Source organism: Schistocerca gregaria, chromosome 1 (assembly GCF_023897955.1).
Source record: "Schistocerca gregaria isolate iqSchGreg1 chromosome 1, iqSchGreg1.2, whole genome shotgun sequence".
In the NCBI taxonomy this organism is placed as follows: domain Eukaryota; kingdom Metazoa; phylum Arthropoda; class Insecta; order Orthoptera; family Acrididae; genus Schistocerca; species Schistocerca gregaria.
This window is the reverse complement of record NC_064920.1, coordinates 91,115,672-91,136,368: the sequence shown is the minus strand read 5'-3', so window position 1 is coordinate 91,136,368 and position 20,697 is coordinate 91,115,672. Positions and strand designations below refer to the sequence as shown.

General features: G+C 42.1%; 1 non-coding gene across 1 annotated transcript; it reads left to right on the top strand.

Annotated features, from left to right (window-relative positions):
* The first annotated feature begins 16,161 nt into the window (after positions 1–16,161).
* On the top strand, positions 16,162–16,234 carry Trnaa-cgc (transfer RNA alanine (anticodon CGC)). The gene has a single exon. It is a non-coding gene; the product is annotated as a tRNA-Ala (tRNA).
* The last annotated feature ends 4,463 nt before the right edge of the window (positions 16,235–20,697 follow it).

Sequence of the window (20,697 nt, the reverse complement as noted above, 5' to 3'; positions counted from 1 at the left end):
TCTTCAGATCAGAGATTTTTTCATGCAGCTCTCCATGCCACTCTATCCTGTGCAAGGTTCTTCATCTCTCAGTACCTACTTCAAACTACATCCTTCTGAATCTCTCCAGTGTATTTATCTCTTGGTCTACCTCTACGATTGTTACCCTCCACGCTGCCCTCCAATACCAAATTGGTGATCGCTTGATGCCTCAGAATATGCCCTATCAACCAATCCCTTCTTATAATCAAGTTGTGCCACAAATATCTCTTCTCTCCAATTCTATTCATTCCTCCTCATTAGTTATGTGATCTACCAATCTAATCTTCAGCAGTCTCATGTAGCACCACATTTCGAAAGCTTCTATTGTCTAAACTGTTTATCGTCCACGTTTCACTTCCAAACATGGTTACACACCATACAAATACTTTCAGAAACAACTTCCTGACATTTAAATCAATACTCCATGTTAACAAATTTCTCTTCTTCAGAAACGCTTTCCTTACCATTGTCAGTCTACATTTTATATCCTCTCTACTTCGACCGTGAGACTGATGCAGTACCGAGGGGAGAAACGAGACCAGAAGCCGAGAGCAGAACCGTGTTAAGCTAGAAGGCACTACGATAAGGGACAGACTGGACACCCACGCAGCCAGCCTACCTGTAAGACTACCACCTGCACGTTTCAGCGTGAGACTTTTTCACGTTTCTGTTACATCAAGGACCACCCCCCAGCCCATGTTGAAAGCTAGAGTCCTCCAGAAAAACAGTATAGATTTTACGATAACGCTAAAAGGACCACACCAGCTGCAGGTTTTAGCGTGAGACTTTTTAGCGTCTCTGTTACGTTGCAAACTTTAAAAACATTGCCCCACCATACGAAAAGTATAATGTTTGTCATTGGACAGACAGAATTTTTGTAGGCGGAGCTTAAGGTTAACATTGAGACCCTGATTGGTTAGATGAAAACACAGCCAGATAGTTTTTTTTAAACCAACTTCGGTAAATTGTAGTAAGGAGAAGTTAGGCAGGAGAATTAGTTCCGAGATGGCGAGGTGTGCGGAGCTGTGCTGCCCGCCGCTGGCCTGACGCTGCCTAAACACCGGCAAGGTAATGAACGCACGCGATGCCGCATTTTTGATCGCATAAGGCTTGACTCATAACTGCAGAAGTCTCATCTGTTACACCCCCTTTTCTTTGCGTAATACTTGTGTCGATCGTTAATTAAACCTCATGGTGTTCACATTTGCCACTTGAAGAACAGAAATGAAACGCGATGATTTTTCTTTTATATAGTTGTGGAGAAGCCACATCAGTCACTGTAATTTACGACAAGTTAGATAAGTAATTAATGATAATTGAGGGTCACTGTAGACCATTTTGATAGTTTTCTCTTTCGTGAAACTTAAATTAAACCTAGATTATAGATGTGATATGGCATAGGTCATCCTTCGATCGATTGTAGAACTTGGAAACCCATTCAGGGAATATTCGTTCACATTTTTGTTGAACGCAGTTGGTTGTTACCATCCTGTATTAAAACATTTCCTTTTATCAATAGTGCAATTTATAAACGATGTTTTGTGAATAGAATAAAATTTCCAATGCTAAACTTAACTGCTTTTTCGACGTTATTTACGAGCTAACTAAAAATAGGAAAGCCTTGAACCCTTTCCACCATATTTAGTTAGTATTAAGATTCTTTTACAGGGAGTGCAGTTGAGCTGACGCTGAGATCATTTAGTATTTGGTTATATCATCTCTAGTCTCACTGAACTCTTCTGAATTCTACATGTCATGTGTGGTCTGGCGTCTCCTTACCAGCAACAGGTCCCAGGTTCAAACTAGTCAATTCCCTAAAAAGCACGCACAGAGCGTCGTTGCGTGAAAGTGGTAGGGAGGCACAATATAGAGCAAACAGACACCACCATAAATGTTTAGACATTATGGAACTGAATATCGTTTTGTAAACTTAATCCATACACGGTTCATCAGTAATGTGATCTTAGGCCCCCAACAAAGAAACCTTAAGTTCACAGAAGGTTAAAATACAGTCACCTCAGGTGAAAACGCTCATGCACAGAGTCAGTATTTTGTGGCGCGATATGCGTTACGATCTAACGGAAAATGTTTCGAATTTTCAGACGTATGCAAGGACTTTTCAACTTTTATAGTTGCCAATGTAAGACACCGAATTTTTGGTGAACGACATACATTTTCTGTGGCACTGGTAAGAGCCTTCGAAGAGGAATCCGACGTAATATTGAAGCAATTGATCAAACAGCAGGTCAACATCCCACGCTAAACAAAAGAAATCTTACAAAAGTATGTTCTACGGCAGCAAACGTACGAAAAGAGGTAGGTGAGGTACGATTATTGTGTTTACCTAGACCATAGAAGCCCGTTAGTAGTTGTTCTGCTTTCTGGCTATGAGACAAACTGATCGTGATCACATTCAGACTCTTACAACGTATACTTTTGTTGTAATCTTCAGTCAGAACGCTGGTTTGATATAACTCTCCAAGCTGGCTTATCGCATACAAATGTCTTCGTCTGTGCATGTCTATGGCAAACCAAAAGTATTTAAACTGCCTTACTGCAGTCAAACGCTTGGTATCCCAGTCGCTAAACATACAATATTTGAACATTGCTATTTGTGAGAATATTTTGCTATGCCTCCCATACAAAGAGGAATTTTAGTACCACATACCGGGATTCATGTGCGGTAATATTTCGGTTTCGCATTCGACGATAGCGCTCCTCGAGCTGAAAAAGATTCCATGACTTATTATTTTTTGAGTCATCAATCTTCTGATAGGTTTGTTGCGGCCCGCCATGAGTACCTCTCCTGTGCCAACCTCTTCATCGCAGAGTAGCGCCTGCAAACTACGTCTTCAATTATTTGTTGGCTGTGTAGAATCTCATTTCCCCTACAGGTTTTGACCTCAACAGCTGCCTGGAGTACAATGGAAGTCATTCCCCGATCTCTTAACAGATGTCCTAGCATCCTGTCCCTTGCCTTTGTCAGTATTTTCCACATATTCCTTTCCTCTACGATTTTGCATAGAGCCTCCTCATTCCTTACCTTACCAGTCCACCTAATTTTCAACAATCGTCTTCAGCGCCACATCTCAAATGGTTTGATTCTCTTCTGCTCTGGTATTCCCACATCCCATGTTTCACTACGATATTATGCTGTGTTCCGAACGGACGTTCTCAAAAATTTCTTCCTCATAGCCAGACCTAAGCTTGACACTAGTAGACTTCACTTGGCCAGGAATGCCTATTTTTGCCAGTGGTAGTCTGCTTTTCATATACTTCTTGCTCCTTCCGTCATTGATTATTTTGCTGCCTAGGTAGTACTTTCCTTAACTTCATCTACTTTGTGGCCATCAGTCCTGTCCTCATATCTGCTACTTCTCATTACATTTGTCTTTCCTCGATTTACTCTCTGTCCATATTCCATACTCATTAGAATGTTGATTCCCTTCAGCAAATCATGCAATTCTTCACTCCCTCTAGGGATGGCAATGTCATCAGTGAATCGAATAATTGATATCCTTTGACCTTAAATTTTCAGTCCATTTCTGAACCTTTCTTTTATTTCCATAATCGCTTCTTCGATGTACACGCTGAACAGCCTATTTAATCGGAGCACTTCGTTCTTGGCAGTCCTCTCTTATTTTTCCTTCTTGACTTTTGTACATATTGTATATTACCAGTCTCTCCCTGCAGCTTACCCTATTTTTCTCAAAATTCTAAACTTCTTGCACCATTTTACATTGCCGAAGGTTTTTCCCAGTGCGACAAATCCTAGGAACGTGTTTTGATTTTTATTTAGTCTGCCGTCCATTATATAGGAGTGGTGTGTTAATACCATCGATTGTCATCTATTTTACATTACATACTTATAGGCAAATCTGCCCATTACCACTGTTATGTAAGGTGCGAAATTTGCCTTCATTTATTGTGCCGCCGGCCATGGTGGTCTCGCGGTTCTAGGCGCGCTGTCTGGAACCGTGCGACTGCTACGGTCGCAGGTTCGAATCCTGCCTCGGGCATGGATGTGTGTGATGTCCTTAGGTTAGTTAGGTTTAAGTAGTTCTAAGTTCTAGGGGACTAATGACCACAGCAGTTGCGTCCCATAGTGCTCAGAGCCATTTGAACCATTTATTATGCCACCTTACACAGTCTTCGGAATTGTGTGGATGATATGTTTCTAAAAGTCAGGTGGTATGTCGCCAGATTCATGATTCTACACACAAACATGAATACTCATTTTGTTGCCAATTCCCCCAGTTATCTTAGAAATTGTGATGAAATGTTATCAATACTTGCGGCCTTATTTGATCGTAAGTCCTCCAAAGCTTTTTTAAATTCTGATTCTAATACTGGAACTTCTGTCTCTTCTAAATCGCCAAACAAAAGACCTTACACGGCACTCAGAAAGAAACAGGCTGCCCATTCCAATAGATATCAACGCGAAATCCCCCTTGTGGATCTCATAACTGACGACAGAGGGCAACTAGTGCTTGACGTGGTAAATGAATGCAACCTCTTCATACTGAATAGGGAGGGTCAGTCACCTATCTATAGCGGAGACGCTGGTGTTGTAAGTAACATACACCTTTCTATAGGAAGCCCTAAATCTCTTCCACTAGTCAACACATCGAGGGTATTAAATAGAGCCACACACAGCGACCACAACACAATCCTCATAACAACGGACAGATATGTCAGCACACATACCATGGACCATGAACAGCAGCATTTCCTTATAGGAAGAGTGACTGCCAAAAGTTCGAGATATTGTTGATACGTAGTCATTACACACTGTTCGAGGCAATATAGATTACAAAACGCATCTACTAACAGAGATCCTACAATGAGCACAGGAAGTAGCTATACCACAGGCAAAACTGGGTGGAGACAGAAACAACCATGGTGGACAGAAATGGCTAGACTAAGGAAGGATTCATGGGACAAAAGAAAGTACTACCAATAAGCAAAGATAGCTCCTGAAAGACAGACAGGACTTGACCTGTATCATGGCGCAAAACAGAAATACCAAAAGCAACTAACGGCCACAAGGCAAGACTACTGGAGCAATGTCGTCAAAACCCTGCTATAGAACGACATCTGGAAACAACCATTCAAGATAGAAACAGAACGAGTACAGACACCAAAATTCTGTCAACACTGACACCAACTGACTGCACAATGACCAGAGGATGGAGAAGGACAGCAGAACGTCTTCTGAACAGGCTCGTTCCAGATTACGATCCAACACAAGACCAACTGCGATGACCTAAGAGAGAGGATGAGGGAACCCTACATCAGTGACAGTGTAACCATGCAATTCGCGCAAGAAGTCAGGCTTAAAAAGCGAAAAGCACTAGGTCAAGCCAACATATTTTCAGAAACATTAAAACAAACAGTAACACAAACCACACCTCTTCTTAGTAATGTGTTCAGTGAGGGACTACTAACAGTCAGAATTCCAAATATCTGGGAAACTACTAACATGTGTTAATAATCAGAAAAATGGCAAGACAAAGAGCCCACAGATCGCTAAACACTTTCGACAAGGTAGAGGAAATGGTCCTGTGTGACCGTATACAATCGCACAGACGTCTCGTCGGTGCAGCGCCCCATTAACTCGCCTTCAGGAAAGGTAGATCAATAGAAGACGCCAAGCACTGACAAATAGCACCAGCGACAAGTTCATGGAGCCATACTAATCAAACTTGCTGGGGCTTTTGACAACTGGTCGTGGCGATCCCTCTTCGCCAGGTTAAGGCAAATAAGGCTATTAGATTCCCTCTACAGTAGCCTCGTCGACTACTGCAGAGGCAGAGTGGCGGGCTGGAGGGCTGGTACACGAAAGGTTGTGAAGAGAATAACAAAGGGATGTCCACAGGGCTCGATCTGTGGACCAATATTCTGGGATACCGCTATCGAGCCCTTTCTGAACACCATGGACAGTGATGACAGGGTAAGAGGTGTGGTGGTGTACACAGATTACCTGCTCATAGTGGTGTCAGCCGACCCGAGATCAGCACTAGAGACAGAAGGCACAAAACAGCTTTAGAAAATTGACAGTTGGTGCAAAGAAAATAAATTAAAAATAGCTCCCAACAAAACCATATATTTACTGCTCAGAAGGACACTACAGAGGAATTCTATTCTAAGGTTAGACAATACAAGCATACAGAGAAAGAAAGTCCCACCTTATCTAGTACCGTATCTTGACGAAAAACAGACTTTCAACCATCATAAAAATTGACGATTGACAAAGCCTCAAAAATTATGCGTAAACTAGCAAGACTCGTCACAACTTAGTACAAATAACCTATTACGATGGTAAGGACCTACCACATTGCAATATTTTAATCCATCGCATGCTCCGCCGCGAGTGCTTGGTCTCGCAGACTGAACATGCAGACAAGACAATGACAAGATGAAATCAACTTAGTGTACTCCTGAGAATGAGCTGAGCCTTCAACGCCATGTCACTGGAGGCACTATGCGTTGTGATGAGGACCTGCCCTATAGATATAACAATACTGACTTAAGAGGGGCAGTCTCGATAAAGTCACCGAAATTACGCGAACCAATTTATGTGCAGAATACAAATGAAGAAATGGTGAGTTCAAATATGGCAGACAGGGTAGGACACACCCGACGAGGGTCGCCGAGTACATTCTTTCTTTCCTGACGTACGTGAAAGATTACGAATGAAACATGTCGACCCAAGAAGGGGGATGGTCCATTTCCTGATAGGCCAAGGGCGGTATCCGGCACACTTAAACTGCATGAGGCTAACAAACGATGATATATGCGTTTCCGGAGAAACTGGGCCACCGGTATATGTCACACTGCTACGCAACACGCTAGCCCGAGTTGACATATACAAAACGACATTGATATCGCCAGAATAATATGTAATCCCGACGACTGGAACCCAATAAATAGCAGAGCCGATATTGTATCGAATACTCTGCATGAGGAATACAAGCGCCAAAACCCGTATTGTAGGAGGTGTAGACAAGCACAAAAAACACCACAAACCACATGGGAGGATACAAGCACGACCACAGATTACGAAACCGAGGGAAGACCCAACACACTAACTGTACATGACGCAGAAGGGATCAACACGTAAGGGACCCAAAGCAACAACAAATGACACTGCATACCACAACACAGTCACAAACAAGACAACAGCCCGTAACAATCATGAATCAAACATCGACACCACAAACAAAGACTGTAGTAACAAGGTAACGCCGTTTGGGAGGAGAAGGGTGGAAGAACGTTTACTCCGAGGTGCCTTCTCCCATCGACATACGGCATAGTGTTTAAAGTAACCTTTACACAAGCAGTAAAGTATTGCTCGTCCTACTGTGTGTAGGTAGAAGTATATTCTCTTCTCTATTCAAAGTTACAGTCAATGAATTTTATATATCAAATGTATTTTCTGTATAAAGAATGAGTAAAACTAAAGATGTAGTGTATTAAATTATTTAGGGAAAACTGGGTTCTAGTAGGAACGAACTACATTTTATTTCTAGTAACAAATTTACAAACAAAAGTGTATTTCTCATGTGAAGCTAAAATTCATGCGGTCCATGTATGAAATGCTCAATCAGTATTTAATCTGTATAACATAAAATGTATGTATCTCAGGTATCACACTGAATATACCACAACTACCAACAGTAGGACAAACAAACAGCTGCTGAATATCATGCAGAGTCCTCACCTGTAACACTCCCAGTAATGTATGAATGCACACAGGCGAAGTGAACGTACAGAATCACAAACCAGTTGAGATGAGAATAGCTCGACGTTCTACCGAGACCTCCGCCTCTGGAATAGGTATAAACAGGCCATTATCAAACAACATGATACTTAGACTACATTGTAAATTCAAATACAGTATATCACTTCCATCTAAATACTGCAAATCATTTGCACCACATTCGTTGTATTAGATTTTCTTTTATGGAATTTTTTTTTTTTTGACATTTCCTTTATATAAATTATATTCTCATCACCTACGCAGAAAAAAATTGTATGGAACAATTTTAACAATTGTTAAGCGTTCAACTTGCTGTATCCGCAGGGAAATCTTTACATGTTATGTTCTCTATATTATTTTTAAAAAAAACATTAACAATTCTATACCAGTAAGATTCTAACAATGAGAAGTCTTAGTTATTAAATTTAGAAACATCCGACCCACCTTATATTTCAAAGTGGTGGGTTACTTTCTACTGTTAATGAAATTAATAAATATACTTCTAGACATCAAACAAATCTTACCACTCATAGACGGATTCAATGTACTCTTTCCACCTATTAGCTCTCTCCTCTACATTTAAATGTGGAATTCTTGTTGCGCCTTTAATGTTACTACTCTCGCTTTTAATTTCACCGAAGATATTTTTGATTTTCCTACATGCTAAGTCAGTCCTTCCGACCACCATTTCGTTTTCGATTTCGTTACATTTTTTATGCAACCATTTTGTCTTAGTTTCCCTATGCTTCCTTTTTATTTTAGTCCACGGTGACTTGTATTTCTGTATTTCTAAATTTCTCTGAACATTTTTGTATTTCCTTCTTTCGTCGATAAACTGAAGTATTTCCTCTGTTACCCAAGGTTTCTTTGAAGGCACCTTCTTTCTACGATGGTATTTTTTTTCCAACTATGTGATTACTCTTTTCAGAGATGTCCATTCCTTTTCAACTGTACTCCCTTCTCAACTATTCCTTATTGCTGTATCTATAGCCTTAGAGAACTTCAAGCCGTCATCCCCTACTTCTGAATTCTACTTCTTTGCTTATTGATTCTTCCTGACTAACCTCTTAAACTTTAGCCTATTCTTCACCACTATTACGTGGTGATCTGAGTCTGTATTTGCTCCTGGGCACACCTTACAATCCATTATGTAAGGCCTCAGGCAAATCCAACACTTTCCATGAAAACCCTGACATGATAAGCAAATCCAGTAGTATGTCACATACATCCGAATAAATTGTGACATTAAATTAACCAAAGTAATACGAGTAACGAGTGAGCAAATGGAATGCCACAGACTAACACAAGAATGCCTAAATGCATGTCGTACCTTCCTACCGTGAGACCGATGCAGTTGCGAGGGGAGAAACGAGACCAGAAGCCGAGAGCAGAACCGTGTTTAGCTAGAAGGCCCTACGATAAGGGACGGAGTGGACACCCACGCCGCCAGCTGTCCACTAGGGCACACCTCCCGCAAGTTTTAGCGTGAGACTTTTTCGCGTGCCTGTTACGTCAAGGACCACCCCCCAGCTGATGTTAAAAGCTAGAGCCTTCCAGAAAAACAGTATAGATCTTACGATAACACAAAAAGGGCCACAACCACCCTCAAGTTTTAGTGTGAGACTTTTTCGTGTCTCTGTTACATTAGGACCACCCCCAGCCCATGTTAAAAGATAGAGCCCTCCAGAAGAACAGTATAGATCTCACGATAACGCTAAAAGGACATCACCAGCTGCAGGTTTTAGCGTGAGACTTTTTCGCGTCTCTGTAACGTTGCAAACTTTAAAAACATTGCCCCACCACGAAAAGTATAACGTTTCTCATTAGATAGACAGAAATTTTGTAGGCGGAGCTTAAGGTTAACATTGAGACCCTGATTGGTCAGATGGAAACACAGTCAGATAGCTTTTTTTAAACCAACTTCGATAAATTGTAGTAAGGAGAAAAAGAGTTGCTTCTGAGATGGTGAGGTGAGCGGAGCTGTGCTGCCCGCCGCTGCCCTGACGCTGCCCAAACAACGACAGGGTAATGAACGCACGCCATGTCACATTTTTGAGCGCATAAGGCTTCACTCAGAACTGCAAAAGTCTCATCTGTTACACCCCCTTTTTGAGTAATACTAATGTCGATCGTTAATTAAAACTCTTGGTGTTCACATTTGCCCCTTGAAGTAAAGATCTGAAACGCCATGATTTTTCTGTTATGTAGTTATTGAGAAGCCACACCAGCCACTGTAATTTAGATAAGTAATTAAAGATAATTGAGGGTCACCTGTAGACCGTTTTGATAGTTTTCTCTTTTGTGTAACTTAATTTAAGCTTAGATTATAGATGTGATATGGCATAGGTATTCCTTCAATCCATTGTAGAACTTGGAAACCCATTCAGGGAATATTCGTTCACATTTTTGTTGAACGCAGTTGGTTTTTACCATCCTGTATTAAAACACTTCCCTTTATCAATAGTGCAATTTATAAACGATGTTTTGTGAGTAGAATAAAATTTCCAATGGTAAACTTAACTGCTTTTTCTATGTTATTTTACCAGCTAACTAAAAAAATAGGAAAGCCTTGAACCCCTTCCACTAAATTTAGTTAGTATTAAGATTCTTTTATAGGGAGTGCAGTGGAGCTGACGCTGAGATCATTTAGTATTTGGTTATATCATCGCTAGTGTCACTGAACTCTTCTGAATTCTACATGTCATGTGTGGTCTGGCATCTCCTTACTAGCAACAGGTCCCAGGTTCAAACTAGTCAACGCTCAGAGCGTCGTTGGGCGAAAGTGGTAGGGAGACACGATATAGAACAAAGAGACACCACCATTAATGTTTAGACGTGTTTGATTTCGGAATTTCTGTCTGACCACGATGTAATCCAACTGAAATCTTCCTGTATCATCCGGCCTTTTCGAACTATACCTTCTCTTTCTGTGATTCTTTAACAGAGTATTCGCTATTAATAGCTGAAATTTATTACAGAATTCAGTCAGTTTTCCTCCTCTCTCATTCCTTATCCCAAGCTCATATTCTCCTGTAAACGATTCTGCTACTACTCCTACAACTGCATTCCAGTCCACCATGACTATTAGATTTTCATTTCCCTTTACGTACTACATTACCCTTTCAGTATCCTCATATACATTCTCTATCCCTTTAGCTTGCGTCGTCAGCATGTATATCTCACTAACGTTGAGGGCGTTGGCCTACTCTCGATTCTAATAAGAACAATCTTTTCACTGAACTCATCACAGTATCACACACTCAGCCAAAAAAATTCAAATGCCTCTAAGCAATATAGGACTCAACATCTGAGGACGTAAGTCCCCTAGACTTAGAACTGCTTACACCTTACTAACCTAAGGACATCACACACATCCATACCCGAGGCAGGATTCCAACCTGCGAGGTAACAGCAGCGCGGTTCCGGACTGAAGCGCATAGAACCACTCGGTCACAGCTGCTGGCCACACATTCTGCCCAACCTTCTTATTTATAACAAAACCTATTCCCATTATACCATTTTCTGCTGCTGTTAATATTACCCTATACTCATCTGACAACAAATCCTTGTCTCCTTTCCATTTCACTTCACTGACCACCACTGTATCTAGGTTGATCCTTTGGATTTTCCTTTTCAGGTTGTCTAGCTGCCCTACTAGGTTCAAGCTTCTTATATTCCATGGCACGACTCGTAGAACATTATCCTTTCGTTTGTTGTTCATGCTTTTTGTCATGGTCACCTCCCCATTGGCAGTCCCCTCCCGGATATCCGAGTGGGAGACTTTTCCAGAATCTGATGCCACTGGGGAGATCATCATGGCAAACTTTCAGTTACAAGCCACACGTTCTGTGCATACACGCTATGTGTCTTCAATGCACCGGTTTCCACTCCCTTATGCGTCATCATGAAGGTGATCGTTGTTGATTCTTCCACCTTTCGAGGCAGTTTCCCACACCAAAACTAAGAGAGTGCCCTGAACTGCTGTGCGCTCATCAACCCTATTTGACAAGGCAGTTGGCAGAATGAGGCTAACTTGTGTTGCCGAAGTCGTCGCTCGCCAATGCTGATTATTAATCAAAATTTAAGCGGTGGCGGGTTTCGAACCTGGGACCAACGATGTTTCGATTACTAAGTAAAGAGGAAGAGGAGGAGATTAGTGTTTAACATCCCATCGATAACGAGGTCATTAGGAATGGAACACAAAATCGGGTTTAGGGAAGGATGGGGAAGGAAATAGGTAGTGCCCCTTCAAAGGAACCATCCCGGCATTTGCGTGAAGAAGGAAATTACGGAAAACCTAAATCAGGATGAGCGGACGCGGTATTGAATCGTTGTCCTCCTGAATGAGAGTCCAGTCTCCTGACCACTGCGCTATCTCGCTCGGTACTATTAAAGATAGAACGCTATCCCCAGACCACAAGTACGATGCGAATATGGAAGAGAACCAAGTAGGCAATAACTAGTACGACACAAGAAAAATTACGAGAATGCTGTATCACGCAAACTATATAATTGAATAGAAGTGTTTTTAGAAAACAGGACACAACTGGTCTTCCTCAACAGCAAATTTGGGCTTACCGTAAGGGAGTCTTATAAGGCCATTACTATTCACAATATATTTAGAAGTCTTCAGACACAGTAATAACACGGGGCGTACCACAAGAGAACGTTACTACACCATTGTTCATATTATGTATAAGAATGATCTGGTACATATCGTCGTAAGTTCCGTGATACTTCTCGTGGACGACGCCGTTGTATACAATGCAGCGGCAACACTAGAAAATTGTAGCGAGATGCAGGAAGGCCAGTAGAGGATTGATGCTTGAAGCAGGGAGTAACAACTGACCCAGAACATAAACAAATGGAACATATTGCTCATACACAGACAGAAACACTCATTACTATATGCGTACGAGACTGCAGAACGACAAATGGAAGCAATTACTTCCATCAAATATCGAGGATTATGCGATTTAAAGAGGAACGACGACATTAATTGAATCGCAGCTGAGGCAGATGCCATACTGAGGTTTCGTGGAAGGAACCTCAGCTAATACAGTTCATCAGCAACGGAGGTAGATTACAACATCCTCATTCGACAACTATATGAATAGTGTTCGGCAGTCTGGAACCTGAACCAGATAGGAATAATAGAGGAAATTGAGATCCAAGAGGAGCAGCATTTTGTAAGAGAGGAAGTGCCATGGAAATTTTCAACCAATATAAAATTTATTACAATCCATTGTGGCGCGCTGATCCAGCAACCTTCTAATGTGACTAATATTAAAGGGCGGCCCTAGGCTCCACAATGAACATTTTTGGTTTCACCCACGTGGGCCACTGTCAGATTATCTGTACTACAACAGAAAACAGACGTGATAAATAACTGGGGGTGGTCCTATCCTGAACTGCTATATTCAAGAGTGAAAACCGAAAATGTAAACATTTGAGGCATAAAGTTTACGAAAGCACGTATAAAACATTATAATTACAATCAAAAACATTCGTCAAATACGCCTAAAATACCCAGTAACCGAAAAAATTTTCAAATGGCTCTGAGCACTATGGGAATTAACTTCTGAGGACATCAGTCCACTAGAACTTAGAACTACTTAAACCTAACTAACCTAAGGAAATCACACACATTCATGCCCGTGGCAGGATTCGAATTGGTGATCATAGCGGTCGCGCGGTTCCAGACTGTAGTTCCTAGAATCGCTCGGCCACTCCGGCAGGCCCAGTAACCGAGCATGAAATATATCATGGAAGATGGTATAAAAATAACGGAGAATAAACATACAGAAGAATACTTAATGTAACCGTCATTAACCTCGTGCAGTGTTCTAATATGATTCAATACCAGTACATTCACAATGAGCGACCTAAAAAAAAAAAAAAAAAAAAATATATATATATATATATATATATATATATATATATATATATATATATATATATATATATATATATCACCTCTGTAATATACCAGGTCTCTCTCTTAAGAGTTGCCATGTGCATTTTCTGGTGCTTCGGCAGACATTTACAATTGCGTTTTTGCACTATGTACGTGAACTCAACCCTAATAATTACTGCTCATCAAGTCTTTCATTTGACATCAAGCGCCAACAGAAAGCATCGGTCTGTTTCCTATAACAAACAAAATTATTTCAAAATGAGAAATTTACAAGCCCACACGATAGAGCCGACCCACATTACTCTAGTCCTATGTTTGTTTTATCGACATGTATTAGCAGGGACAGGAAAACGTGAAGAATAAACACCAGCCGGCAGCGTTGGCCGAGTGGTTCTAGGCACCTCAGTGCAGAATCACGTGGCCGCTACGGTCGCAGGTTCGAATCCTGCCTCGGGCATGGATGTGTGTGATCTCCTTAGATTAGTTAGGTCTAAGTAGTTATATGTATAGGGGACTGATGACCTCAGCTATTTAGTTCCATAGTGCTCAGAGCCATTTGAACCAATAAACAGCGCTCAATCATCGATTCAGTAACGCTGCATGCTTGGCGGTAGCAGTTAGCGCAGGTCAGGTCAATGCTATCGATGCTGGAGGACTGGATATTTTTCAAGTTTTACTTAATACATATTAATAAAATAATTATCATATTATTAGGACATTAATCTGTGGCCGCTCTATAGAATAGGTACGTAAAATTCCGATTTAAAAATCATTTTGTTTGTCGCAGGATGAAAACCGACACTTTGAATCGACAATTGACATTGCGTGACAGAGTTTATGAGCACTATTTGTCTATATAAAATCTTCTCGGTTTTGAAGCCGTGGCTATTCAAATAAAATGCTCGAGCTTTCGCTGGCCACCTCCGCAATCGTTGTCAGGAGTAAAACTACTGACTGCTGGGACTAGCGACAGTTTTCCGCTTATACACCCACGACTGGGGCCACTGGCACCAATCAGAGAGGACTGAAACGAAGCGTGCGCGGAAGATGACTGGGCAGCTCGTAGCAGCTGGCCCGAGTGACGTCAGGTGGCGAGACGTCTGAAATTGCCTCTCCCGCCTCTCTTCAACCGTGAAGCATTCGTCGTTGCTTCCTTTCGACATCTAGAGCCCGGCCTCACGTTCTACTGACTGGGTACTCGTGGTCTCTATTAAAATTGCTCCTTTTCATTGCGATCTCAGCCGTCTCTTTTATAACAGAATTCCCGAATTTTGACACATAAGACGAGACTTTGGTGTTTCGGAACTTTATTTTGTGACCGTTTTTCAGGCAATTCTCAGCTATGACCGACTTGTGGAGCTCCGTTTGTTTAATATGTCGGTTGTGTTCCGTAGAAACCTCTGCAACTGCCCTAACTGACTTACCTATATAGATGGTGCCGCATTCGCAAGGGACAACAAACACACGAGGCACACGAAGAGCATTATTTCTTAACAGGAGCAGCGCATCACATATCTTGGTGCCGGGCGGGAATAATGTTCTCAGTCCATGTGTCGGCAGCACACGTTCTAACTTGCTTGCCATTGCCCAACAGTGTGGCAGGAGAATAGCCGGCTTGGCCTCTTCAATCGGTTCTCAAGGCCTCCTGCTTCGGCGGCAGCTAAAAGCCTCCGCAATGTCTCTCTTGCTACAGCCATTCTCTCTAAACAGGTCCATCAAGTGCTGCAATTCAGACTGTAGGTGGTCGTCGTCACAAATAACTTTTGTTCTGCGTATTAACGTGTTGAGGACCGCTTTATTGTATACAAGGCGATGAAAACTATCGGCGTTCCAGCACCGATCAGAATTGGAATTGGCGCGGCTTGAAAACCGAGAAGATTTTATGCGGACATGCCGCCACGAAAGACTCCGAGAGGACACTATTCCTTTTGGCTGGCTCCAACTATGCAGTGCTGTGCCGAAACACCAGAGAAAAATGCTCCTGACCCTTCTTGTGAGAGACACCCTTCATAAGCTTGGGTGTAAGGAGTATAATGTAGGTTACATCTGTCAAACGAGAAGGATCTGTAAATCTAGATTCCAAGAACACTTGCTTACAAGGAGACGACAGGTAAAACTTAATTCCATCTTCCTTCGGCACCTCAAATCTAGGGGACACTAGCCACCCAAGCTCAGGAATCTCAAGCTCTTACACTGCGTTTTCGGAGGGAGGAAACTCAAATTTCTGGAAGACATTGAAATCGTTAAGCATTCATATACGGCGGAGCATGTCTTACTGATCAATTTGCCAGAAAACATAAGATTTTTACGACACTATGTTCCATATCTTTAATGAAATGTTGGGTTCCTACAGTGATTTTAAATCAATAGGCCTTTTTTTTTAGATTTCTACCTGTATCTATATTTTTACCTTACGAGTGACCTGGTTTTGTAATTACATAATTCACTACACCATATACCGAGCGAGGTGGTGCAGTGGTTAGCACACTGGACTCGCATTCGGGAGGACGACGGTTCAATCCCGTCTCCGGCCATCCTGATTTAGGTTTTCCGTGATTTACCTAAATTGTTTCAGGCAAATGCCGGGATGTTTCCTTTGAAAGGGCAAGGCCGATTTCCTTCCCAATCCTTCCCTAACCCGAGCTAGCGCTACGTCTCTAATGACCTCGTTGTCGACGGGACGTTAAACACTAACCACCACCACCACTACACCATACCTAGGGCTTGTAGTTTCTTTTGTTTTATCCTGAAGGGTCCTGCTATTCACAGGAGAGTCTATTCGCAGTTCTTCCCTTATGACCTAATTGTGTACGCCCATATGTTCTTTGTAATCATAGTTCCTGCTTTCATTTAAGTCATAATATTTAATTTTACTTTTCAGTATGTGCGTTCTAGCCCGTCGCCCGGTGCATAACACTTAATTGTGAAGGTAATGTTTTTAATTTTGAAGGCTTGTTTTAGGTTTATTTTATGGTTTTACCTTAAAAATACCAGTACTGTAATTGCATTATATTTTATGAAATACTAGCTGAGTACCTGGTGTTGCCTGCCATGTATTTATTCCAACCTTCCATTAGTCCATTTCCTGCTCACCCTCTCTGACCATATCCTAAGCCTCATCTCTCTGTTTATCTCCTCCCTTTTCCTTTGTGTGACCATCCCCTTCTCTCCCTTTCATCTGCCTACCTCCTCCTCTTATCTTTCTCTGTCCATTTCCTCTTTCATCTATGTTAATCTCCTTTTCTCCCATCTTTCTGTCTGTGTCTATCTCCTCTCCTTTCCGTTCTCTGTCCATCTTCTCGTCCCTCCTCACACTCCAGTTCCCTTTTCCCTATCTCTGGCTCTTTCTTTTACCCGCTTTCTGTGCCTCTCTCCTGCTGTCCCCTCGCTGTCTGTCCATCTCTCCGTGCCCCCTTTATCTTATGACTCTGACTTGAATAGGCGCTGCTGGTTCTTACCCTTATTGTGTTTCTTTCCATATTGTAGCTAATGTGTGTACCAAATTTCATTGAAATCGTTCCACAGGTTTACCCATGGCCTTGCTCGCATACATACATGTCAAATGTATTTCACAAATATTTAACCTATTTCAGGCGTATTTGTACACACCTGTATGTCTAGCAAATATCGCCCAGCAGATTCATTTACACGCCTTTTAATGCCTATGACTTCGTATATTCTGAACTATATCCTCGAACAGTGATATAATTTTGCGGTTACATCCAGTGGTGTACGAGCCTACCGCCTGTGAAAAAGGTTATGAATAACTTAACAGTACGGAAATAATAAAATAAAAGATCACGCATGATGCTGCAGTTTTCCACGTATCTCAGTAACTGTGACGTCTCCTGAACTGTGTCTCGTACAGTGATGTATTTTACAGGTACATTCAGTGTCATATGTTGATACCGTATGCGGAATGTGTAGCAAATAGACTCTGTAGCAAATAAGTTCTAAATTAAAACGTCAAGGAAGGTGTGGCAGTTTCTGAAACATGTCATTGTTGATGACGTCATATCTCCTGAACTAAATGTTGTTTTCCAAGGTAATTCAGCTGCTGATGTGGCTGCTGTCGGAGAAATATGTTGTGAATACAGTTAGTTGTAAAGTATTAGTAAATTAAAACGTCGTGGATGATGAGGCAGTTCCTCACGCATCTCAATATTTCCTCAGTTATGTGCTGTGCAATGATATATTTTTGTTTGTACATTTAGCAGTTTTGTAGATACTGGCTGAAAAATATGTTTCGAATACAGTTAACTGCAACGAAGTATTAAGGGGCCATGCATGTTGCGGCACTTTTTCTCGGATCTCAATACTCGACGTCATTTCTCCTCAACTACGTCTCGTACAGCCATATACTTTTGTAGGCACATTCCGCAGCAAATGTGGATAATGTCTGCGTAGCTTATCGCGAATAGAGGTAGCAGCAGCGAAGTAATAAATGTAAACGTCTTGCATGATGTCGTAGTTTTTCAAGCTTTCAGTGTTTATGACGTCATGTCTCATGAACTAACTTTCGTACAATGTTGTAATTTTCTGGTACATTCAATAGTACACGTGATTTCTCTCTGCAAAATGAACGTTTAACAGTAAAAAACAAACATATTAAACGTCATGCTTCATGTGGCATTTCTACTGTACGAACAGCGAAAACGCAGTAAGCGACAAATTTTTTTATCATTTTGTGGGATCGTCAGCGAGAAAAAGTTTTGTAAAGGCTTGACATTGTATATAAAGTGTGTTGTAAGTCTCTAAATTCTATCATTCTTAAATACTTAACTGCTAAATCGGCTACACTGCATTTATCCCTGACCCAACTTGTTTGATAGTCGCTGATTTTTTCCGGATGGTAAATGGTATGTGTACCAAGTTTGGTTGAAAAGGGTCCATTGCTGTAGCAGGAGATATGGAAAATACATACATGCATAGTGACAATTATTGAAATATTTGAAAAACTACGGCCCGCACACACTTTATTCAACATGTAAACCTCACTACACATATCCGGATTTAATCGGATCTAGGTTATGACATGTTCGATATGACTGCCATCCTTGGCGATGATGTGGGGCAGACGAATAGCGAAATGCCCCATGAAACACTGAAGTGTCGAAATACCGGTGCTGTCGATGACTTCCTGATTGGCTGTTTTCAGCTCAGCAATGGTTTTGGGGATATTGCTGAACGCTGGCATAGGTGGTCTCGCGGTTCTAGGCGCACAGTCCGGAACCGTGCGACTGCTACGGTCGCAGGTTCGAATACTGCCTCGGGCATGGATGTGTGTGATGTCCTTAGGTTAGTTAGGTTTAAGTTGTTCTTAGTTCTAGGGGACTAATGACCACAGCACTTGAGTCCCAGCCGGCCGCGGTGGTCTCGCGGTTCTAGTCGCGCAGTCCGGAACCGTGCGACTGCTACGGTCGCAGGTTCGAATCCTGCCTCGGGCATGGATGTGTGTGATGTCCTTAGGTTAGTTAGGTTTAAGTAGTTCTAAGTTCTAGGGGACTGATGACCACAGCAGTTGAGTCCCATAGTGCTCAGAGCCATTTGAACCATTTTTTTGAACTTGAGTCCCATAGTGCTCAGAGCCATTTCAACCATTTTTTTTATATTGCTGAACACTTCATTTTTCAATATAGCCTCACAAAAAGGAGTCTCATATGTTCAGATCCGGAGAACATGGCGGCAAATCGAGCCCCATGTCTGGGGTTTCTGAGTACATCAGAGCCAGAATGCGATCACCAAAGTGCTCCTCCAGGACATCTCATGTTCTGTTGCTTCAATGGGATCGATATACGTCTTGCATGAACCATCAACGACTGTCGCACCAATTATTCCGTGAGTGAACATTCCACACCAGACAGTGATCCTTTGACGAGAGACTTCCCGAACGCGAAATGGGGATTCTCAGTCTTCCAAATGCGCCAGTTTTGCTTACTGACGAAGCCGTCCAATGAATGTGGGCTTTGTCGCTGAATCAAACCATGCATTCGCATAATACAATACTGGCCATTAAAATTACTGTACCACGAAGATGCCGTGCCACAGACACGAAATGTAATAGATAAGATGAAAATACTGTGATATGCAAATGATTAGCTTTTCAGAGCATTCACACAAGGTTGGCACCGGTGGCGACATCTACAACGTGCTGACATGAGGAATGTTTCCAACCGATTTCTTATACAAAAACAGAAGTTGACCGGCTTTGCCTGGTGAAGCGTTGTTCTGATGCCTCGTGTAAGGAGGAGAAATGCGTACCATTGCATTTCCGACATTGATAAAGGTCGGATTGTAGCCTATCGCGATTGCGGTTTATCGTATCGCGACATTGCTGCTAGCATTAGTCGAGATCCAATGACTGTTAGCAGGATATGGAACTGGTGCGTTCAGGGGGGTAATACGGAACTCCGTGCTGTTTCCCAACGGCCTCGTATCACTAGCAGTCGAGATGACAGTCACCTTATCCGCATAGTTGTAACGGATCATGCAGCCACGTCTCGATCCCTCAGTCAACACAACAACCATCTGCACGAACAGTTCGACGACGTTTGCAACAACATGGGCTATCAGCTAGGACATCATGCCTGCAGTTACTCTTGACGCTACATCAGAGACACGAGTGCGTGTGATGGTTTACTGAACAATAAACCTAGGTGCACGAATGTCAAAACATCATTTTTCCAGATGAATCCATGTTCTGTTTACAGCATCATGATGGTCGCATCCGTGTTTGGCGACATCGCGGTGAACGCACATTGGAAGCGTGTCTTCGTCATCGCCATACGGGCGCATCACCCGGCGTGACGGTATGGGGTGTCATTGGTTACACGTCTCGGTCACCTCTTGTTTGCATTGACGGCACTTAGAACATTGGACGTTATATTTCAGATGTGTTACGACCCGTGCCTGTACCCTTCATTCGATCCCTGGGAAACCCAACATTTCAGCAGGATAATGAACTACCGCATATTGCGCGTCCTGTGCGGGCCTTTCT